The sequence below is a fragment of the Adiantum capillus-veneris genome, chromosome 27 (genome assembly GCF_014529385.1).
Source record: "Adiantum capillus-veneris isolate H3 chromosome 27, ASM1452938v2, whole genome shotgun sequence".
Taxonomy (NCBI): domain Eukaryota; kingdom Viridiplantae; phylum Streptophyta; class Polypodiopsida; order Polypodiales; family Pteridaceae; genus Adiantum; species Adiantum capillus-veneris.
In genome coordinates this window covers 141,489,389-141,511,955 of record NC_140957.1, presented here as the reverse complement: position 1 = coordinate 141,511,955, position 22,567 = coordinate 141,489,389, and positions in this window count along the sequence as shown.

Genomic DNA, 22,567 nt, shown 5'->3' with positions numbered 1-22,567 from the left:
AGGTAGTAGCGAAATTTCTTTACTGCATAAACCATTGCCAAACCTTCTCGCTCTTTAGTGGTGTAGTTCCTTTCAGCATCGTTCAATTGACGGCTTGCAAAGCTAATGGGATAGTCCAATTTATGTTCTCCTGGTTGAGTGAGAACACACCCAATAGCAAAGTTTGATGCATCAATATGCACATGGAAAATGACATCCCAATTAGGTGTCCTTAAAATCGGAGCACTTGCTAGTGTTTTCTTCAATTGTTCATAGGCCTGGTCACACTCTTCAGTCCATTTAAATTCAATGAGAAGCTTGCACAAAGGACGTGCTATCTCAGCAAAAAATAAAATAAACCGTCGATAGTAACCCACGTGTCCCATGAACCTTTGAACTCCCTTGTAATTGGTTGGTGGTGGTAACTCTAGAATCGCTTTAATTTTGCTCTCATCGGTTGAGATACCATTCTTGGATACTATATGCCCTAAAATAACTCCATGCTTGACCCAAAATTGGCATTTGAACAGGTTCAATGAGATACGATATAACCTACACTTTTCAAACACCTTCCGCAAACATGATAGATGTTCTTTCCAAGAAGAGTAAACACAAAGGTCGTCTAAGAAAGCTTCACAAAACTCTCTCAAATATTCTTTAAAAGCAGTGTTTATTAATCGTTGGAATGTAGCAGGGGCATTTGTTAAGCCAAAAGCCATCACACGAAATGCAAACACGCCAAATTCTGTGATGAAGGCAGTTTTAGCTTGGTCCTCTAGCGCTATCGTGATTTGGTTGTAGCCTGAGTACCCATCTAGAAAGCTATAAGCTTCCTTGCCTGCAACTCTTTCGAGTACATGTTCGGAATATGGTAGGGGGTAATGGTCTCTTCTAGTAGCTGCATTAACTTTTTTGAGGTCCACGCACACCCTGAGTTTCCCATTCTTTTTTGGCACGATAACTATTGGAGACACCCATTCAGAGTGTTCAATAGGATATATGAACCCACATTTGATAAGCTTTTCTAGTTCTTCTTGAATGATCTTTGCGTACTTATGATTCATCGGGTAGGGTCTTTGTTGTACGGGCTTCGCAGTGCTAATCATAGGGATTGTATGTTGGACCACAGAAGGTGGAACACCTTTCATATCATGGTATGTCCAAGCGAATACGTCCTTGAATTCCTTGAGAAGCTCTTTGAGGACCGCCTCTTCAACTTCTGTGAGGCCTTGGGCAATAAAAACAGGTTTTGATTCTTCACCGGGGTCAGCTAATTCTATTTCTTTAACTATTGCCGGACCATCATAGATTCCATTATTCCCATCGATAGGTATTCTTTGGGCTTTTGTGTACACAACCTTTGCTTCCCCTGTGGTGTAAGATTTGAAATGTTCTGGTGCAGGATGCAAGTCTGTGGATTCTGATTGTGCTTTGGTTTGTGCTTCCATTTCTTCTTTCTTGTGTTGTCGAGCTAACTCTTGGTTTTGACGCCTCCTTGCAGTGCGGCTCAACTTTGGCTTGTCTATGATCTCTAATTGGGCTATGTCATGGGGTCGTGGTCTACACCACATAACATTTTGGAGATATTCACCCCAATTGTCTACCAATTTTCGATGAGCATCACATATAACTGAGCCATTCTGTTGAGGATCTCTTCTTTTTTATCCTAGCACGTACATTGGCTCGATATCGACGCCTCTTAAGGTTTTTCTTTTTCTTATTTGAGACTTGCTTTTGATTTGCATTTAGATCTGTCTCACTAAAGGAGTCCTCGTTGGTGTCCTCTTCACTCTCGGGGGAGCTATCATCGGTTGATGTGCTCGGTCCTTCCGAATGTTTTGACTCTGAACTTGCTCCACTCTCTAATTCATGAGATTCAGAATCCGTTTCACTCTGGGAGTCAGTTTCCAAGTCGTGTTGGTCAAAGTATTCTATTGAGCTATCGGTGTCACTGTCAGATTGGTCCACAATTGCCTTGCCCTTAGAAGATGCATGTATGGCACTTATCATGTTCAGAGGTGCAATTTGTGGTACCTCTTCCCCCTCTGGTGTGACCCAAGTGGTTCCTCTATTTCCCCAGGTATCTATGGTTGCAGCTAGGTGTACCCAGTCTACGTTGTCTGATTCCGTCATACCCGGTAACACATCCATGTAAGGAGAATCTTGGCCAATGTCTGTATCCTTCTTACAAGTGTAACAATATTGTAGTGGGGCCGAGTGAACTGTGGTGTCAGAGCGATGATCAATAATGGTTTTACTCCCTAAGGGGTGTACCTTACCAGTCACCAAATCGACTCTAAGGACAAAGTCTTGGAATTGCAAATAGACATGATTTTTAGACCAATCATGAACCATTTGTGCTTCCCTCATGAATGGTCGTCCTAAAATCATTTCATATGACATAAGGTGTTTAGAGAAATCCATTACAATGAACGTATGTCGTACCTTGTGTCCTAGAACTTTGATCTTAAGATCCTTGAGCATCCCCATAGGTTTGGCTATGGTACCATTTGCCATCTTTACCACAATGTTAGTAACACTGAGGCGGGGTTTTCCCATGGATTCCCAACAATCTTTTGTAACGATGCTAACTCCCGCACCACCATCAAGAATTCCCTTTATAGTTAATCCCTTGGTAGTGATGGGTAGGGTCGCATTAGACTCGTCGCCTTCAAAATACTGCCCTAATTCGTTAATGGGTACCTCAATCACAGACTCGTGTCCATCTAAGTCAAGTGATTGCACATGATTTTCCTCATCAATCATAATCGAGTCAGGCCTATTTGGTTGCGCAAACTGCGGTAATCCCGTTCGTAGCTCTCCGTTAAGGAATGCTCGAAGTGCAAGGAATAACTCAGGATCTCCATACAGCTTTGCTATGATCGTGGTTCGGACCTCAGAAGACATGAAGTCCACTAGTTTGGCAACATTCATTGGCATTTTGCAGGGTGTAGGTCCTTGACTAGGAACTGGTGAGGATGGAATCTCATATTCCTCAATGGGATCAGGTATTCCTTCGTTAAACATCCTTTCCAACAAGAAAGGTGTATGCTCACTTTCTGATGTCCCGTCCTCACTCCCTTCTTGGATGATACTAGATATGGCTAACGGTCTATGGTTCATGTGGGGTGGATGAACTTGCGTGGGAAACACTGTGTCATGAATTTTGACATGCATGGGTTTTGGTTCTAGTTTCCTTTGAGTCTCCTCCACTAAACCTCTTAGATGTTTCACCTGCTCAATCTCGTCTACTGGGTTTGGGTACGTCCCAATCTTCTTTTTACGATTCTTCCCTTTTTGCCCCTGCGGTTTATCTTGGGGGTCTTGGATTGGATTTGGAAACACTTGTGGTGTTTTCAGAGGCTCTTTATGGTTTTCTCTTATTCGGTTTTCATTTGGTTCCATGTTACGGTTTTCTTTGTCGGTCTTTCCCTTTGTGGTATTGGTTCTAGTCTCCATTGTCTCGATTGAATCTGAATCATCCTCGAGGTCATTCATATACACGGGGTCATCTCCTGTTCCTATGTTTGTTTTGGAACTTGGCTTTGAATTTCCCGTATTCTGCGACCTCTTCCTTCGTGTCTTCTTTTTCTTTTCTTGGATAACTGACGCGGTATCTCTCTCTTCGAGGATATGGCCTGGCCCTTGAAGCATGGACCGTGTAATCGCATAAGCGGGTGCGACGGGTGGTATTGGCGACGTCACACTAGCAATTTCGACCAAATTCAGTGGTGTGATTTTAGGCGCATTTGGGTTATAGGGGCATTGGGCAATCAAGTGATCTATGCCACAACGATTACATGTTAGTATTGGCATTGCAGACGTGCTCCCTTGATTCATTTGCATCTGTGCAGCATTCTTTTGCAGCCTAATAGGGCACTCCGCTGCCCGATGTGGTCCACCACACTCGTAGCATTGAAGAGGTGGACTCCTAGCCTGGGTGTTGATATTTTGACCTCTGGATGCGAGAGCAGCAGCTTGATAAACCGGCTTGACTTGTCCGCAACAATCTTCCATGTAGTATATAGGACACTCTTCCAATGTATCAAGTTCGTAGGCAATACTAGTGTCTATTTCCTCCTCACAGCCATCTGCATAAGCATTTGATGGCTCGCAACCCACTTGGTTCGTAGGGGCGACTCTTGGATGCGGGGGCTGCGGTCCTAGCACAGGAGGTGGTAACGGTGTAGCTTGTACAACATTTTGAGATCTAGGGACCATGTGTTGCGGTAGTTGCTCAACAGGTGGAGCAGGCATCAATACAGGAGCTCGAGGTGCATCCGTCCAGGCTACGGGTGGTCTATTTGACATCATACGTTTGATCATTAAACAATCCTTAGCTTGGTGACCATACCTACCACATGCGTTGCAAGTTCCATTAAATTTTACTCTAAACGTAGGGCACTCACTAGTGCTATGTGGACCTAAGCAAATGGAACACCATTGTTGCTCCCTTCTTGGATACATGTGACTATTTTGAGGGGTCGATTATCCTTAAGAGACTCTTGGATTGCCTTGGTGAGGTCTGTCAAGAATGTCTCAAATACCTTTGGCTCATTGGCAATGGGCTTTGCAGACATGGGTTCATACTCAATGGCTTGTGAGCTAGTGGATCTCGTGTCAGTAGACACCCTCATGCCTGCTATCATCAAGTTGTCCTCTAATTGGATTGCATTGGCAGTGACATCTTCCCAGGTTGTGATACCTCTAATCACTAGTCCATTATAGATTCCTTCATTCCTCAACCCTCGAATGAATCGATCAAGCAGTTGGTTATTGTTGAAGCGCTCATTTACAGGGCAGCGAGAGTTTAAGTGCTTTAGACGACTAATGAAGTCCCTTACTGACTCTCCTTCCTTACGTTCGGCCTTCTGTAGCTGAGATGCTACACCCCAAAGCACACCTTCTCGTATGTACTCCTTTAGAAACAACCTTCGAAGGGTAGGGTAGATTGTTTTCTCGTCCACCCTTAGGGTTCTATACCAATCTCCAGCCTTCCCACTTAATGTCAAGCTTAAGGCATTGCACTTATGTAGTTCGTTGCGTTCCCCTAAGGAATCACATACTTGTTCAAACACTTCAATGTGTTTTCTAGCATCTTCATCCCCATTGAATTTTTGCGTGAGTTTGGCAATTTGTACTACCTTACTTCTAGGCTCTCTATCAGATGCATGATGCATATTTTCCGCGATAGATCGACCTATGGTTTGAGCAAACGCTGCCAAGTCACCTATGTGAGGAGGCAGGGCCGGTGGAGGTACTCTTGGAATCATATGTGGGAGAGGGACGGGTACCGGTCTTGGCATATGTGTGGATGATGCAGGATATGGAACATAACCGGGCATATGTCCACTTGGATAAGGGCTAGGGAGCGGCACTCGAGGAGCATAAACAAGTGGTACAATTGGAGGTGTGGGGGCCATGTGTGCATAAGGGTCTAGAGGCACATACGATCGAGGCCCCATATTAGGTACTACGACACTAGGTAGTGGCACTGCGCTCACCGTAGATGTCATCGGTACATTCTCTGTCAGGCTTATCCCTGGAGTGAGCACTGTGTTTTCCTTAATAGAGGGTTGAGCCAAGTTAGGGAAGCTAAATTTGTCGCTCGGAGGCTCAGATTGCATAGAGACCCCAGGTGAAATGACGTAAGATGGGTCCATGGGGCTCATTAGAGGAGTCTCCATTTGTGATAGAGTAGGCTGTTGAGCCTTGCTCGTATCCAGAAATCTCATGGGGCCAGTTGAGAGTATATTTACCCCTCGGTTTTGCCTTTCTGATTGAATAATGCCATGGATAACATTACAGATCATTTTTTGTTGATCTTCGATGCTCGTGGCACTAGAGGTGGATTGTACAATCTCTATCCATCCTACATGGTAGGCGTGGCCAAAGTGTAGATCCGTCAACACCTCAGTGTGGAGGTCGTATGTCCAATGATCATTAATGAACAATCCTTCTAGAGTCGACGTGTTAATGGTTTCTTGTGAGGTAGAAACAATGTTGCTCCCCGTGGTTTTACTTGTCACCAACGGTACTCTAGAGGGAACTTCTGAAGGAGGCAGCTCAACAGGGCCTTCTTGGTAAGAAGTTGGCAGGATATCCACATGGACACTCTTTGGGGGTGTGGGGTCCACGTGCGATGTGAAAGGAGAGTCCACTTCCCCACCCCCTTCGTGTGCTTCATTTGCATCAGGTTCCGAGCGAGTAGCTCTACCTAATGTTTCCATGAAACGGCTAAACATACTAGTACTAGGCTGTGGAGCTTCGGGAGGTGCATGGCCTTCTCTCTCAGTGTTTTGGGTAGGGTATGCTTCCATGATTTCTGAGTCGGAGGAGGAATCACTAGCGGCTATTTTAGGGTCTTGGGTGGTGCTACCTTGTGTCCCCGCTGAGGGTCTAGAGCCTACCGTGGATGGGTAATGGGTGTCCTTATGAACAGAGGCACCCTCAATATGCTCGTGTTCTAGCACCCGCCCAGAGCGTAAGTGCATGTGCTTTTGATACCCTAAGGTGTCAAAAAGCTGCTTTAGGAGGCCTTGTGACTAGTTTTTAGCGTGTTTTTTGTTTGTTTTTTTGCTAGATTTTTTAGAGCGTGTCGTGGAATGGGCTGTGTGATAGCTCGAAACGAGCGTATCGCTAGGAGGGACGCGTTGTGCTTTACAGCCCACCGTTTGGTTCTATTTTGCTCCAGAAAAGCCCGAAACAGTCTTTTCCTAGCTGGGGAACTAGGCTCCAAATAGCAAGTCTAAGGGTGCAAGTGGGAAGAGAAGGGAGGAGAGTGGAGGACTTGTCCCACATGCTCTCATTCCCTCTTGAGGAGGTAGGGTATATATATAAGAGTGAGTCTAGGGTAAAACACCCAACTTAAGGCCACCTAAGAAAGGCGATGAATTGCGACCAGTCTGATGCATTGTTTTCAGCTTGGGAGGGTGCAATCAAAAGCTGAGCGCAAGGGCTATTAGCTGTAGAAGCGATGTCGCGAACACTGAAGGCTGCAGGACGCACGAGATGGAACAATATTCCATGTGTAACAAAAAACGCCATTGATAGGGAGACGCCATGGGGCATAAGTTGAGCCAATGAGCCACCAAGGCTTGAACTCAAGATCCAACGGCATGCATTCAATCGTCGCTTGCCCTAACCAACCCAACACCCGCTTGATTGTGTCTCAAACTTGAAGCAAAACGGCTTTATTTTAGGCAGTCCACGAGTCCCATTAAAGGGGGCCGGTTTTTTATTGGCCCCTTTACCCTAGTATGTATCATAAGACTGAGGACTGAGGCCTGGGCCTAGGCTTGGCTTGGGCTTGGGGAAATGATCCCGATCTAACTTTTATACAAACCAACCCGTCCGTTTTTATAACTCACGTTTTTTATTTTCGAAAATCTAGCCTGCCCCTCGCTCACGTTTTTATTTTTCGATTTTTTTTTTTTTGAAAACAATTTTTTTTATCTTTTTTTTTTTTGAGATATTATTTGGTACGCGTTTTGGTGCGCGTTGACCTCACCTAACTATTTACTGTCCCACCTACCTACTGACCTGCTAATCAGTGGTTCACCTAATTACTAACCTGCTTAATTAACGAGCTGTGCGCCTAACTGTGCACAAACTAGAAAACACAGAAAATGCAGAAATTGAAACTTGACAGAACTGTGAAGTGAAAACACAGAAAATGCAGAAAATGCAAAAACGCAAGAAATGCTAACTGTGTAAGCTGAAATCTGAACTTAATAGAACTAGCAAAACAGACCTTGACAGAACACAGAAAACTTGAATGCAGACAACAATAATCAAACTTAAGCCGAGCCTTTCCTGCATAAAAAATAACTTCAATACAATTTACACGTCGCCATTGGAGCTTCACGCGCAGCAGCTCCCCGGCAATGGCGCCAAAAATGTCAAGGCTAGGGACTTGCTACGCGCCGTGTGCGAGCCACAAAGGCTCCTAGCACACAATCATACAACAGACAAGCTCACAAGGAAGAACGGTGTGTCACTCACCTTCCTGCGTAGTTGCGAATGAGGGATTCCCGCGCCGCGAAGAAGAGGGAGACGCCACTACACTACGCTCAACCGCCTCGCCGCCGTCGTGCCGTTGCAACGCTCGATTTCACACTCTCTCTCTCTCTCTCTCTCTCTCTCTCTCTCTCTCTCTCTCTCTCTCACACGCACACACACAAGGAGATGGTGAAGGAGAAGGTGGAGATGGAGCAAGAGCAGCTTCTATTGCACAATAAGAGAATGACTCAATTTTAGGTTTAATTGGCTTTTATGTGAGCTCACCCCATTCACACTTGGGCGCCCATGCTTAGCCAACTAACCCTAGCATGTTCGTGTTAGAGTGCGCCTCTCATCGGCGATCACTCTACCTTTCCCTATTGGACCGACAAGCCCGGTGCCTGACTCTACTTAAATAAATAATACGGTTATAGTGTCCGTCGTAGGCGATAGGGTGTCCGTGAGCCACGAGGGTTAACATGTCTCTAGCACTGGCCCTGCTCTTTTGCATGAAACTAACCATTATTCCACTATCAAACGTGTTTCTTCTGTTGTCAATTTGTTGTGTTCTGAAATGCTTTCCATGCGACCACAGTGCCATGTATGTATGATACTTCCAGTCACATCCAATAGCCAGCTCTTCCTCTTCTAGAGATATGGGTTCTCCGATCTGTCGAGCTGCTCTCACTGTCTTGTCCAACCATGCCATTATAGGGAATTCAGGTAGAGGAGCGAGATAGTCTGGCAACGGTAAGCCTCTAGTCGTTCGGCTTCGCCTGAAATCCTGTCGCTCCCTATTGCGTCTCTCTTTCTCTTCTTCGTACCTTTCAAGACATTTTTGCATCGGGGCTGAATTTAGTATACAGAACTTCATGATCTTTTCTAGCATGGCCAGGTTCATTTTCTTCGGCACCCATTGCCCTTGCGGCTCCTCTCCCACCAGTCTTGTATCCTCCTCATCGCTCCACAGTCGAGGCATTTATGGGTCAGAAATGGATAGAAATTTGATCGTCAATACAAGAGACTCTTGCACCAGCCATCCTTCTGCCATGCTCCCCTCTGGACGCGCTTTTTGGCGAGAAAAACCCTTAAGTGTTTTCATGAACCGCTCTAGAAAGAACATCCAACGGCTGTGGACTGTACCTGCCACTGCAACCTCATCTACTACATGGACGAGCAAGTGCATTTGGATAGTTAGGCAGCTCGTGGATAGATACTTCTCAATCATGAAAACTGCCTCTATGGAGTTAGCACTTGCGACTGCAATAGATTCCTCCCGTATCTCCTTGGAAGAGATCCACCGCACTAGCTCTAAAATCTTGTATATGCAGGTCTGCACTTCCTCCGTTAAACACCCCTTGATCGCAATTGGAAGAATGAATTGCAAGAACTTATGTCAGTCGTGCAATTATAATCCTGACAGTTGATCGTCCCGGGTGAATGCTGTCTTGAGACATCGCATATATCCTGTTGGCGTCCTGAACTCTGAAATCACCCTTTTAACTTGTCTCTCTTTGTTTTTTAGCAATACCCATGGTGCTCTTGGAAGTTTTGATTGGCCAGCTGCATTGGTGAAAGGCCACAACTCTAGCATCTTTCCAACTGACTGCAAATCATCTCGTGAAGCTTGATTGTCTTTCATTCCCATGATTGTCTTCCAGAGGAGCTCTCCCACATTCTTGAATATATGCATTGGATCCAGTAAATGGTTAATTAGTAGATCACCCCAGTATGGTAACGTATGGAGAATGGACAAACGTTTCATTCCTGGAACAGGTTTCCTCTCATGTTTCTCCCATCAGCGACGCCACTCTTGTACATGCCGCCACTCTTGTACATGCATAGGACGACATTCAACGCGACCAAGCTGACCTTCGCGCAAGTGATGGCCATTTGGAAGATAACGGTGGTGGCCTTGATAAATTGTCTTTTGAAGAGAGGCAGAATAGCGCACATCCAAAGACTGCCCGCAAATTGGACATGCATTGTATCCCAAAGTTGTTAAACCTGCATATATTAAAGCATGAATCAGGCCAAGGCAAAGTGCTTGCGAATAGCAAGAATTTTGTAAATCAAGAACCATTACCAGAAGCTTCTCCGTATCCTGGACAATCATGCATAGTCCACATAAGAAGTCCATGGATCCTTGCATGTTGTTGTCCTACTGGTTCAACCGCATCTGCTATGTCGATCCCATGCCATAATTCCTGGAGCTCGTCAACTAGTGGAGCTAGATAAACATCCATGTGTTTTGCCTTGAACTTACCAGGTACAATCAAGCTTAATATCAAATGACCCTTCTTGATGGCAAGCCACGGCGGGAGGTTGTAATTGATAAGGCACACAGGCCAAGTGCTCCATGACGAGCTTCTCAAGCCAAATGGATTGACTCCATCCATTGCCATGCCCAAACGCAAATTGCATGGTTCACTCTTAAAATGTGGCCAGGTATCTTCAATGTGCCTCTAGGCCTTTGAATCAGCAAGCACCCTAAATGTTGCGTCAGTGGATCTATTCGTAGACTTCCACCGCATCAACTTTGCAATGGAACCACAACGAAACATGCTCTTTATCCTAGGAATAATAGGGAAATACCGCAACACTTTAGCTGGCACTGTCTCGCCAACTGCATCTTGTTTGTAGCGCATTGCTCCGCACTTAGGACACGACAGACAATCTGCGAATTCACTGCGAAAAGGAATGCAATCATTTGGACATGCATGAATCTTGTTGTAGTCCAAGCCAATTGAGGTCAATAGCTGCTTTGCGTCTGGCCTGGAGGGGGGCATTTCATTGCCAGCCGGGAGAAGTTGCTCCCACAACAACCTGTTTAAGCCACATTAAATTAAAAAGCTCTCCAAGCACGTCACCGTTGCAATCGAAAAATATCTTTTGTAAATTACGTACCTAAACAAGGCAGTGACGCTTGCATCTGACCACCCGTACACTGACTGAAGATTCAAAAACGCCAGACAAGTACGAAGCGTTGATATTTTGGCGCCTTCATAAATTGGTTGACGTGCCAACTTCCTCAACGTGTCTTCAGGAGATAGGCGCACGGCTTCTGGTGCTGCTTCGTTAGCGTTCTCCTCGCTTGTCTGGAAGAAGGCATCCAGCATCTCCTCCATGCCGTCGTCTTCTGTCTGTAAGTCCTTTTTTGCTTCCATCCTTGGCTCTATATTGGTCGGACAATCACGCATAATCCTTTGTCTCTCTCTCTCTCTCTCTCTCTCTCTCTCTCTCTCTCTCTCTCTCTCTCTCTCTCTCTCTCTCTCTCTCTCTCTCTCTCTCTCTCTCTCTCTCTCTCTCTCTCTCTCTCTCTCTCTCTCTCTCTCTCTCTCTCTCTCTCTCTCAGATGTAGGTGCTATGTCACGAAAATCAATGCCCGTTCCGTAGGAGTCGTATTGTAGATTCTGTACGGTTTCTTTAGCAAACTCTCTATACTTGTGCATGCTCATTACATATCCTACGCTTGCGTAGGATTTGATACTTGCAGAGCATGCACGAGCATGAAATATTTTCCTCCATGTTAGTTGATGATGTTGCCATCTACAATAATTATGAATGTTGTTTTAATATATATACTCCTCACAATGTAAACTACCTCGCATTCTCTAGTCTTGCCCAATCCCCGTACACCTCGGTCCAGAGGTGTATGGAGATTAGGATCACCAGGTCAAAATCTCGTCTTTATTAGTCAATCCTATATGGGTAGACACATACGTGCACTCCCAGGTGTACATGGCAATGCATGTAGCGGGAAAAACCCCTTTGCCTCTTTTAGTTCCATAGTTTCTTCTAGAGGGAGAGAGAGAGAGAGATAGAGAGAGTTTCTGTCCTTTTCACACATGCAATTGGTCAGCCAACCTAATTCTTTCTCTCTCTCTTTCTCTATCTACTATCTATCTCTCTCTCTCTATCTTTGTAGCTATCTCTAGTTAATTCTCTCTCTCTCTCTCTCTCTCTCTCTCTCTCTCTATATATATATATATATATATATATATGTATATATATATATATATATGTATATATATATATATATATATATCACTCTCTATCTCTTTATTTCTCTCTCTTTCTTTCTCTCTCGATCTCGCTCTCGCTATCTCCCTCTCTCTCTCTCTCTCTCGCTCTCGCTCTCGCTATCTCTCTTTCTCTCTCTATTTTCCTACTTCCCTATCTCTCTCTCGATCTCGATCTCGCTCTCGCTATCTCTCTTTCTCTCTCTATTTTCCTATTTCCCTATCTCTCTCTTTGTCTCGCTCTCCACTTCTCTATCTCTCTCTCTCTCTCTATATATATATATATATATCACTCTCTCTCTCTCTCTCTCTCTCTCTCTCTCTCTCTCTCTCTCTCTCTCTCTCTCTCTCTCTATATATATATATATATATATATATATATATATATATATATATATATATATATATATATATATATATATATATATATATATATATATATATCACTCTCTTTCTCTCTCTCTCTCTCTCTCTCTCTCTCTCTCTCTATATATATATATATATATATATATCACTGATCTCTTTCTCTCTCTCTCTCTCTCTATTCCCTATCTCTCTCTCTCTCTCTCTCTCTCTCTCTATTCCCTATCTCTCTCCCTCTCTCTCTCTCTCTCTCTCTCTCTCTCTCTCTCTCTATATATATATATATATATATATATATATATATATATATATATATATATATATATATCTATATATATATATATATCACTGATCTCTTTCTCTCTCTCTCTCTCTCTCTCTCTCTCTCTCTCTCTCTCTCTCTCTCTCTCTCTCACACACACACACACACACACACACACACAAAAAGTAGCCGGTTTTTTGACCTAGTAGACAACAGTCCACCCTTTTGATCATAACTTCTTCATCCGAACTCCGATTTGGGTGATCTATAGCCTCAATCGAAGAGTACAAATCCCTCTACGCATTGATGTAAAGACAAAAATTTTCAGAGTTATGGAAGGTGTTTCTGTAGCAGCATTTTCGAAGTGAACAGGTTCGAGAAAATTGACTCTCATCTCTTATTTTACATACAATGTCTTCCGGTACTCGCAAGGGTTCTTCTTCTTCAACAAGGTCCACAACCATTGTGGAAAATGATCCAAAATCTCCTAAGTGTGGAGATAACAACACAACCACCCAACCAACGACATCGGAAACCATGATCATGGCGTACTTGGTATCATTGCAAGAGACTGTAAACAAACAAGGCGAAGACTTACGAGCACTTGCAATGGAGAATGGTACACGAAGGGTACTTGTGGTTGAGAATGAGAATCTCAAGAGGACACTTGAGATGCAAATAACACGTTTGATGCAACTTGAAGAGGAAGTCAAGGAATGTAAACGCTCTCTTGTGGACTTGAATTCTTTGAAGGAGCGGATGAGCAAAGTAGAGCATGACCATGTATTGAAAGAGGAGAAATTTTACACTATGAGCCGGGATGTATGCGACATGAAAAATGTATGCACAAACAAGTCTTGGTCTGATGTATGTGGTAGCAATGTGGCTTCTAATTCCTCACTCATGCAAGCTATGGTTCAAACAAAGAATGTTGAGGATATGGATATGGAGGAGTTGAAGGAACGGGAGCAACGTTCCAAGAACATTGTTATTCGTGGAATTCCCGAAGAGAAGTTAGAGACACCTCCTTCTCTTGCCATTGTTATTGAATATTTCTTCAAAACCCACTTTGGCATGTCCGGAGTTATGGTCTATGGAGCACATAGAGTGGGGAAGCAAGGAGCTTCTCGCTCGGGAGAACAGCCAATTGTATGCACCATGCCGGATGAGACCAAGCGAAAGATTATCCTTGATAATATTTGGATCTATTTGAGGGATACAAAATGTTTTGTATGTGAAGATCGCACTATTAAGCAACAAAATATGCGTCGCAAGGCATATGAGAAAAAGAATAATAAAAACAAGGAGATCTCTCATGAAGAAAATGTGCCCAGGAAGGAGGCAACTCCCTCAAGCAAATAGGGATGGGTGACCTATGAGACCGAGCTACAATTGAAAATATGCTTTTGGAATTGTAATGGATACCCATGGAATGCGGGGGTTGGCATTGATGAACTAACAAGCAAAGCCGATGTTGTACTTCTTGTTGAAACTTGGGAGCATGATACACAAAGGATTAACGGCTTGGAGGATTACAATGTACATTCATTGATGTGGTCAAAGAATCTCAAGCAACGAAGAGGACAAGGAGGGGTAGCATGTATGGTTAAGAAAGGATTGGAAGATTATGTATCAATTGTGAAAGATGACAAGTACAAACGTTATGTATGGTTGAAAATTATGACACCAAAAAGAGCACCCATTTTTGTAGCCGGTTGCTACATTCCTCATCATGATTCTCCCTTTTATGCTTGCATGGATAGAGATCAACCATTTTCTGATTTAGAAGAGGACATTGCTTATTTCAAAGGTGAAGGTGATGTTATTGTATTTGGGGATATGAATGCCCGCACAAAAACATTGCAACATGATACTCAACAATTTGACATGCCATGCATTTCAAGGGAGTTGGAGGAAGTTCACTTGTATGATCGTACTTCAATTGATGAGAAAGAGCCGGATCACTATGGAAAGTTACTTTTACACATGTGTAATAGCACGGGTATGCTCATTGCCAATGGTGTATCTTTGTGGAGTGGAACCAATGGATTTACATGCAGGAGACATAATGAGGATAGTGTGATTGACTATATGCTACTCTTTGAAGCCATCATGTATCACATAAAGAGTTTTATGTTTGGTCAATGGACCCTGGAATCCGACCATTGCACCTTATGTATTGACCTTTCATGTGGAGAAGCAACTAAGCATGATAATTTCAGCCAAAGGAAAGAGAAGTTATCACTATGTATGGATTTCAAACGGGAACCAATGTACATTGAAATGGTTGAGAACAAATTATGGATGACAAAGCTTCAATATGATGCACCATTGGAAACTAAATGGGAAGCTTTCAAGAAAGCTATTTGTTCTTGTGCAGAAGAATGCTTTTCCATAAAGCATCTCCATGGTATCAACAAAGATAGATCACGCAAAAGGTGGTTTGATAAAGAATGTCAAGATGCTTGAAAGTCCTTGATAAAGCTTGATGCAACTATGGACAAAGACAACTATCAAAGTCATTTGCATACATACAAGGCATTGATTCAAAAGAAGAGAAGAAGATGGGAAGTAAAGCAACAAGAATTGCAAGTCCAAGAAAAGGCACATGCATGTGGAAGATTTTGGAGAAACTTGAGGGGCAAGCGGGTTCAGAATTTTGGTAACTTGAGTCTAATGGAAATGTGCACACATTGTAGGCAAGTGTATGAGCAAGCAAATGCTGAAAAAATGTCATTTTATGGTTCACTCCCATGTATGCCCTCTTTTTTTACTATTGAGGATGTATGCGGTGGGCTTGAAAAGTTGGCCACTCGCAAAGCGGGAGATCTTCAACGTATCAAGCCGGAGATGATCAAATGGACGGGAGATTTTACCCATGAGTGGATGTGTGATATGTTCAACCTTGCACTTCAACATGGTATGCCTTATGATTGGAGTACTAATTGGGTTAAGCCTTTGCATAAAGGAGGGGATGTAAAGAATGTAAACAACTACCAGACTATAATGATTGGGTCTCTTATGGCAAAGTTGTTTGGGTGTATAATGGAGATGAAATTGATTGATTGGGCTGAAGAGAATGACAAGCGTGCAAAGGGACAAGCGGGTTTTCGTCGATGCCATAGCACCATTGATCATCTTGTCTCTCTTCGTGTTCTCATGGAGGAAAGTCGGTTGAAAGGCAAGCCATTGTATTGTTGTTTTGTGGACTTTAAGAAAGCTTTTGATATGATTCCACGTAACAATTTGTGGAGAAGGATAGAAGAACTCCAAGTGCCAAGTGAGTTTATGCTTGCGGTTTCTCGAATCTATGAGAAGGTGATTTGTCAATTGCGCATGGGAAGAGAAATTTCAGAAGTTTTTGTAAGCACTATTGGGGTTAAACAAGGATGTCCATTGTCACCAACTCTCTTTGGTCTATGCATCGATCAATTGGAACAAATGGTACTTGAATTTATGCAAGAAGAATGCATTGAAGAGGTCACTATTTGCAATGCGGTAATCATGCTTTTGTTGTATGCGGATGATGTAGTGCTTCTAGCACACACTTTAGAAGATGCACAAAAGCTTATGGTTGTCCTTGAGAACTTTTGCTTACACAGTGGACTGATTGTAAATGAATCCAAAATAAAGGTTATGCTTGTGAAAACCAACCATAAGGAGAAGCCATGCATCGTGTACAACAATGAGACACTTGAAGTTGTTGAGAGCTTTAAGTACCTTGGCCTTGAGGTTCCATCCAATCACAAGTGGCATGAATGTGCTATGCGTCGTTTGAAACCGGGAAAGAGAGCATATTATGCATTTGAGAACATGTGTAATGCGGGAAACATCAAGTGTTGGGTTCTCAAGAAGTATCTTTTTGATGCATTGGTTACATCGGTTCTTCTTTATGGAGTTGAAGTGTGGGGCGGGAGCATCTCAAAGTCTACTTGGAAAGAGTTTGAGAATGTCCAAAAGCGTTTTCTCACAAACTTTCTCCAAGTTAAGACACAAACACCATGTATGCTCCTACTTCTTGAGTCGGGATCTCTTCCAATTGAGGTTATGGGCATGGAAAGGGTTGTGGAGTACATGATAAAGATGTGTCAAAACCCCTTACATCGACTTCCTACAATTGCATGGGAAGCAAGCAAAAAAGTTCAAAAGATGCATAAAAGCAAGATCTTGAGCATGGGATGGATGCAAGACATAAAGAAGTGGTTGGGGAGATGGGATGCATTACACTTGCTACATGATGCTTCAATTGACTCTCAAGTGAATGAAGCTTTTCTACAACGCCAATGTATTACGGCTTGGGAGAAATCCGGTGGGTCGCGTTTCATACATTACACCACCCATATTGCCCCCAACAACAAAACCATGTTCTTTGCTGAGAGAGGAAACCGTACTCACACTTACATGCTTGAGCCTATTCCCTTGTCCGCGATACGCACTATCACAGTCATTCGGCTTAGCTCCCATTTCCTTCGATGCGAGATAGGGCGTTGGGGCAATGGAGAAGAGTCAAATCGATTGTGCACATTATGCTCACTGCAAGTTCGAGAGTCTGAGTACCACACACTACTAGAGTGCTCAGCTTTTGGTCACATCCAAACTTGCTTCTCTCACATTTTCAGCCATAACTTGGACCTACACACTTTCCTCTCTCAGCCACAGTGTGGGCTCTCCATTGCGACTCTCATCACCACAATTTTGGAGCATCGAGAGTCACTCATCAGCCATACACATACTACATCACATGTAACTTTGGTCCCATAGGTCATATTTGACCTTCGAGGACGATAATAAAATCTCTCTCTCTCTCTCTCTCTCTCTCTCTCTCTCTCTCTCTCTCTCTCTCTCTCTCTCTCTCTCTCTCTCTCTCTCTCTCTCTCTCTCTCTCTCTCTCGCTGTCTACTTCCGTATCTCTCTACGTACTGATCGAACAAGCGACTGAGCTAGGGAGATCCAGACACCCACGATTGTGGAGGCCAGACTACACAACATCGACAGAGGCTTCATTAGACGATCCAGGTCACTTTGGCTCAACATGCACAACGCCTGGGCAGACTACTGACCATGGAGGAGATTGATGAGGTTCGCCAGTGACAAATGCTGGATCTCCTATGATCTACCTATCCCAGCTAGTTGTTTTAGCTGCTTAGTCCACACCCAGCAGTTTAGGATTCCATAATATTTTATTTTGTCATCTTGTTATTCTGACTTTGTATCAGTCTACCACATTGTAACTTTCTGGTCTCATAGGTCACTTTGGCCTTTTGAAGAGTTAATATAACATTTCATTTCATTTCTTTCTTTAATTTTAATGTTTTATGCAAACCATAATTCTCTCTCTCTCTCTCTCTCTCTCTCTCTCTCTCTCTCTCTCTCTCTCTCTCTCTCTCTCTCTCTCTCTCTCTCTCTCTCTCTAGTTTTAATTTCCTACGCACATTTTTCTCTCTCTATCTCTCTCTTTAATTTCCTACACGCACACACTTCTCTCTTTCTCTCTCTCTCTCTCTCTCTCTCTCTCTCTCTCTCTCTCTCTCTCTTTAATTTCCTACACGCACACACACTTCTCTCTTTCTCTCTCTCTCTCTCTCTCTTTCCTACACAAAAACACACACACACACACACACCGCTCTCTATCTCTCTTTCCTACATACACACACACACACACCTCTCTCTCTCTCTCTCTCTCTCTCTCTCTTTCCTACACACACACGCACACGATGTAGAGAGAGAGAGAGAGAGAGAGAGGCGTTGGGGGGGGGGGGGGGGGGGGGGGGGGGGGAAAGTGCCATAATACCTGCTGCGTAGGTTTTGGCGAAGATATGAGAATGCGCGCGTTGAGGGCGAAAATGGCCCCTGCGCGCGGGTTCGCTTTTTTTTCCCCCAAATTTTTAGCATCGATATGTCCGTCGATATACGCATAGAAAATTTTACCTTTCTACGCGTATTTCCACGTTCATATCAACGCAGTTATCACTATGTAAAAATTGTGTATATCACGTGGGTTCAAGGACTATTTATAAAACTCCTTATCTGTGAATTTTGGGAACACCCTTTTCCTATTCAATCTATAAATTGTTTTCCCACTTCCATTTTAGGGTACCCTTTTGTATGTAAAGATGTGGGAAAAAACAAATTTTAATAACCCCTTCTACTGCACTCACATGATAGTCACATAATTATTAAGTGACCCCTATGAGTGGATCCCTACGCCTTGATGTGGGTGCGGTGCTTCTGAGGATAGTTTCACTGGGCGGTAGTTTTATCTAGGGAGGAGTTGAAGCCATTAGTATATATAGCTCGCAGGGATGAGTAGGCTAGGTACATGTGGGTGAGGCTAAGGGCAAAGACAAATTACATTTCTATTTGCTACTTTCCTCCAGGTACATCAATATATGTCCTACCTAGAGGAGAGTCCCCCTATTTTGGATGATGACATAAGGGAGTTCTCTAGGGATTGTAAAATCATCATCCTAGGGAAGTTCAATGCTAGGGATGCCCATCACCAGACGGTATACTTTAGAGGAGATGTTGAGGGAGCTAGATACTGCAGAGATGGGCCTATCTAGATTATCACAGGATGAGAAGCATAGTGAGTATGAACGACACTTGATAGACATGGGGACTGCACATGGACTTGCAATATTGAATGGCCTACAAAGATTTTCTGTTGTGGGAGGTTTTACATGCTTTCCACACAAACATGGAGCCAACACAATGGATTATGTCATGGCACAACTGAGCTTTATCTCTAGTATCTAGGACCTCACAATTGGATCCAGACCTGTTGGTGTGGCATTAGATCATGCCCTTGTGTCATTGACCATCTCTTTCTAGTTTAGTATAGCACACATGCCATGGGTAGAAGCCCCTACTCGCTACACCTTGACACAGGAGACAAACTCTGTCTACATAGATGGGGTCTACAGACGCCTGTGCACTGAGGAGCCATGGCAACCTCTCGAGGAGCTTACTATCATACTAACACAGAATTTGCATGATGCAACAGCAGAGGCATACCCACACACCCAACCTGACTAGAGATAACGTTTTGCAAGCATGCCCTAGAACAATTGATACGATGAGGAGTGCCACAAGACTACATGATACTAGACACCTTCACAAGCATGCATAACCGATTGCATCCAATGATAAAAACTTGTCACTTTGCATATGATGAGAACAATCAAGAGCTTCCTGGCCTACCCTTGTCAACCATGTAAGAAAGGCCTTGTCCAAAGATAAAAACCTGTCACTTTGCATATGATGAGAACAATCAAGAGCTTCCTGGCCTACCCTTGTCAATCATGTAAGAAAGGCCTTGTCCATGTAAGAAAGGCCTTGTTCAAGAAATATCAACCATGCAAGAAGTGTTATATGTTCAATACAAGGACCTGTTCCTATTGGACACACCGTGCAATATACATTCCAAGAAGTCACACCCAAAACAAAAGCCCTGTTAACAATGTATTGTGATTTAAAATGAACATCATACTTGGCATACATGTCAACTAGAGCCTTGCCAAGAACTCTTCACTAGCAATCTCACCATAAATCTATTTGCCCACGTCAACATTTTTCATGATAACACACACCTTCAAAATGGAAGAGGAGTCATTGCTCTGCATTTGCTAAGGACAGTTCAAGAGTCCTTGCCAAGGGTGAACAAGCACACAAACAAGGGAACTTGTTGATGTTGCCAACTCACTCTCTCTCTCTCTCTCTCTCTCTCTCTCTCTCTCTCTCCCCCTCGTGGTAGATTGGTTATTCCATTACCCTCCTAAATAAGAGCTCTTGAGTTCAACTCTCCTCATCGAATAGAATTAAAATCTCTTGGGATAGTTTCCTACGACATTAAAATTCTCATCTCTTGGGAAAAAAGAGGAAAGTGGTATAACCTTTCTATCACGCAAGTGTGGTAGATTGGTTATGCAATTTCCCTCTTGAATAACAAATCTTGAGTTCAACTCTCCTCGTTGCGGATAGATCTTTAAGGTCTCTTGGGATAGTTTCATACGAAATTAAAATTCTCATCATCCCTCCCGCCCCCCTTCTCTCTCTCTCTCTCTCTCTCTCTCTCTCTCTCTCCCCCCCCCCCCCCCCCCCCCCCCCAAAAACCCCCAAAAAAAGCCCGTGTGCATAGTACATACTATTCTAATATACAAGCTATAGAGGAAATCCACACTATGAATGAATATTTTTGAGCGGAAACAAACCCTAGCAAGATCCCACAAAACATCTCACTATAATTTTAATAGTAGAAACAGTAAAGCTAAATGCACAATGGTTGCATAGGTAGTTTTGGACAATTTGCTATTTGTTTAGTGCATAGAAACAATAATTTGCAATCCAAATATATTCTCTAATAGATCCGTCAGAAGTACTAAGTAAATGGTTTCTCACCTAGCATAAACGTGAGAGGATAGTTACTGGAAAATCACAAATCTAGCTTTAAATAATCTTCATAGTTTTGTACTTATAGATGCCTATGCAATTTAATAGCGATATCAAAATATCGATCAACAATTTGAAATTTAGTCTCTCTAGACAAATAGACGCATGTAGGGAAAGCCCCTTTTCTAAAGAGAACATTGAAACTATTAGGCTAGCCACAAAAAAAAAAGCACAAATTAAGAAAGTAACCACCCATGTTCATTTACAACCCCAAAATATATTTTCCTATTAACGAGGGGTTGTAATAAAAATGCTTTTTGTTAGCACCAACTATCCATCTATGCAATGCCATACCTACAAAAGCAATTGTTGTATGTATGATAAATCTATAGGGAAAAGAATTTTTTTAGAGACAACCCCACTCTGATAAAATTCAAACCCGAGTGCATGAAGGATCGACTCGACCATCGCTACACTAACCACTATCGTAACATTCACGGTTGCAACATGACTCACTTTGAACTTTTTTTCCCAACCCTCTTGGCTTGCTTGCCTATGTGAATATGGTTGTTGACGAACATTGTCGGTCACCTTGGTTGCCTTGCTTGCAAGCTCAATCGCACATGTTCCTCACCTTTCACCTTTCCTCTGAATATCATCGCAATATTCTTGGTTTTTTTTAATTTAATCCAATTGGTACCCCCTACAAAAAATACCTTGAATACCCTACTCTTAGAATTATAGGAACGAACAAAAAGATAAAATAATTACTTTGTTGGCACTGCCGTAAGACAGGGTCTATAGGAAGGAAATTTGCTAGCATGGTCATAGGGGATTAGGCCAATGGGGAGTGGTCAAGTAAGGGTGTGTTTTTTGGGTGGATGGCATGCATGGGAATTCTATTTTTGTTCGGTGGATTGAGTCCATTTTGGGCGTGGAAATTTGGTTGTGGGTGTACTTTTTTTGTGCTGTAGGTGATAGCGAGGTTGAGAGAGAGGAAGGGATCGTGCAATTTTGAAGAGTTGTACCTCTCTCTCTCTCTCTCTCTCTCTTACTCTTATCATGCACGTTATTTAGAGCTTTGATTATTGTTGGATGTACAACAACTACTATTCCATGTATGGCCATGTGGAGAAGCTCGCGCAGGAGATCAAGAAGGGGGTAGACTCTGAAGGTGTAGAAGCCACACTTTGGTAGGTATGGTGCCGGTATGGTTTGCATTCTTTTCTTCTTGCGGAAATTTTGTATTGTCATATGTAAAGGGATAGAGGCTAGGTATTCTGCGTGAAGAATGCGCTTGGAAATGCACAAGGTTTGGTGTCTGAAAGCTCAAGTATTCCATTTGGAAAGGGTTTTTCAAGAAGAGCATGAAAGGAAGAGCGTTCAACTTTTCAATTTTGAACAACATTATCAAATTCCAATGGTCCATGTTCCTCCAATAGAAGTGCAATCTCCTATTTGAGATTTTGAACCGATGTGTTCTTATGGTTGGATCCACCTAGTGTTGCGTTATGATCAAAGTAGATGGGAATCCTTTCCCTCATTCTCAACT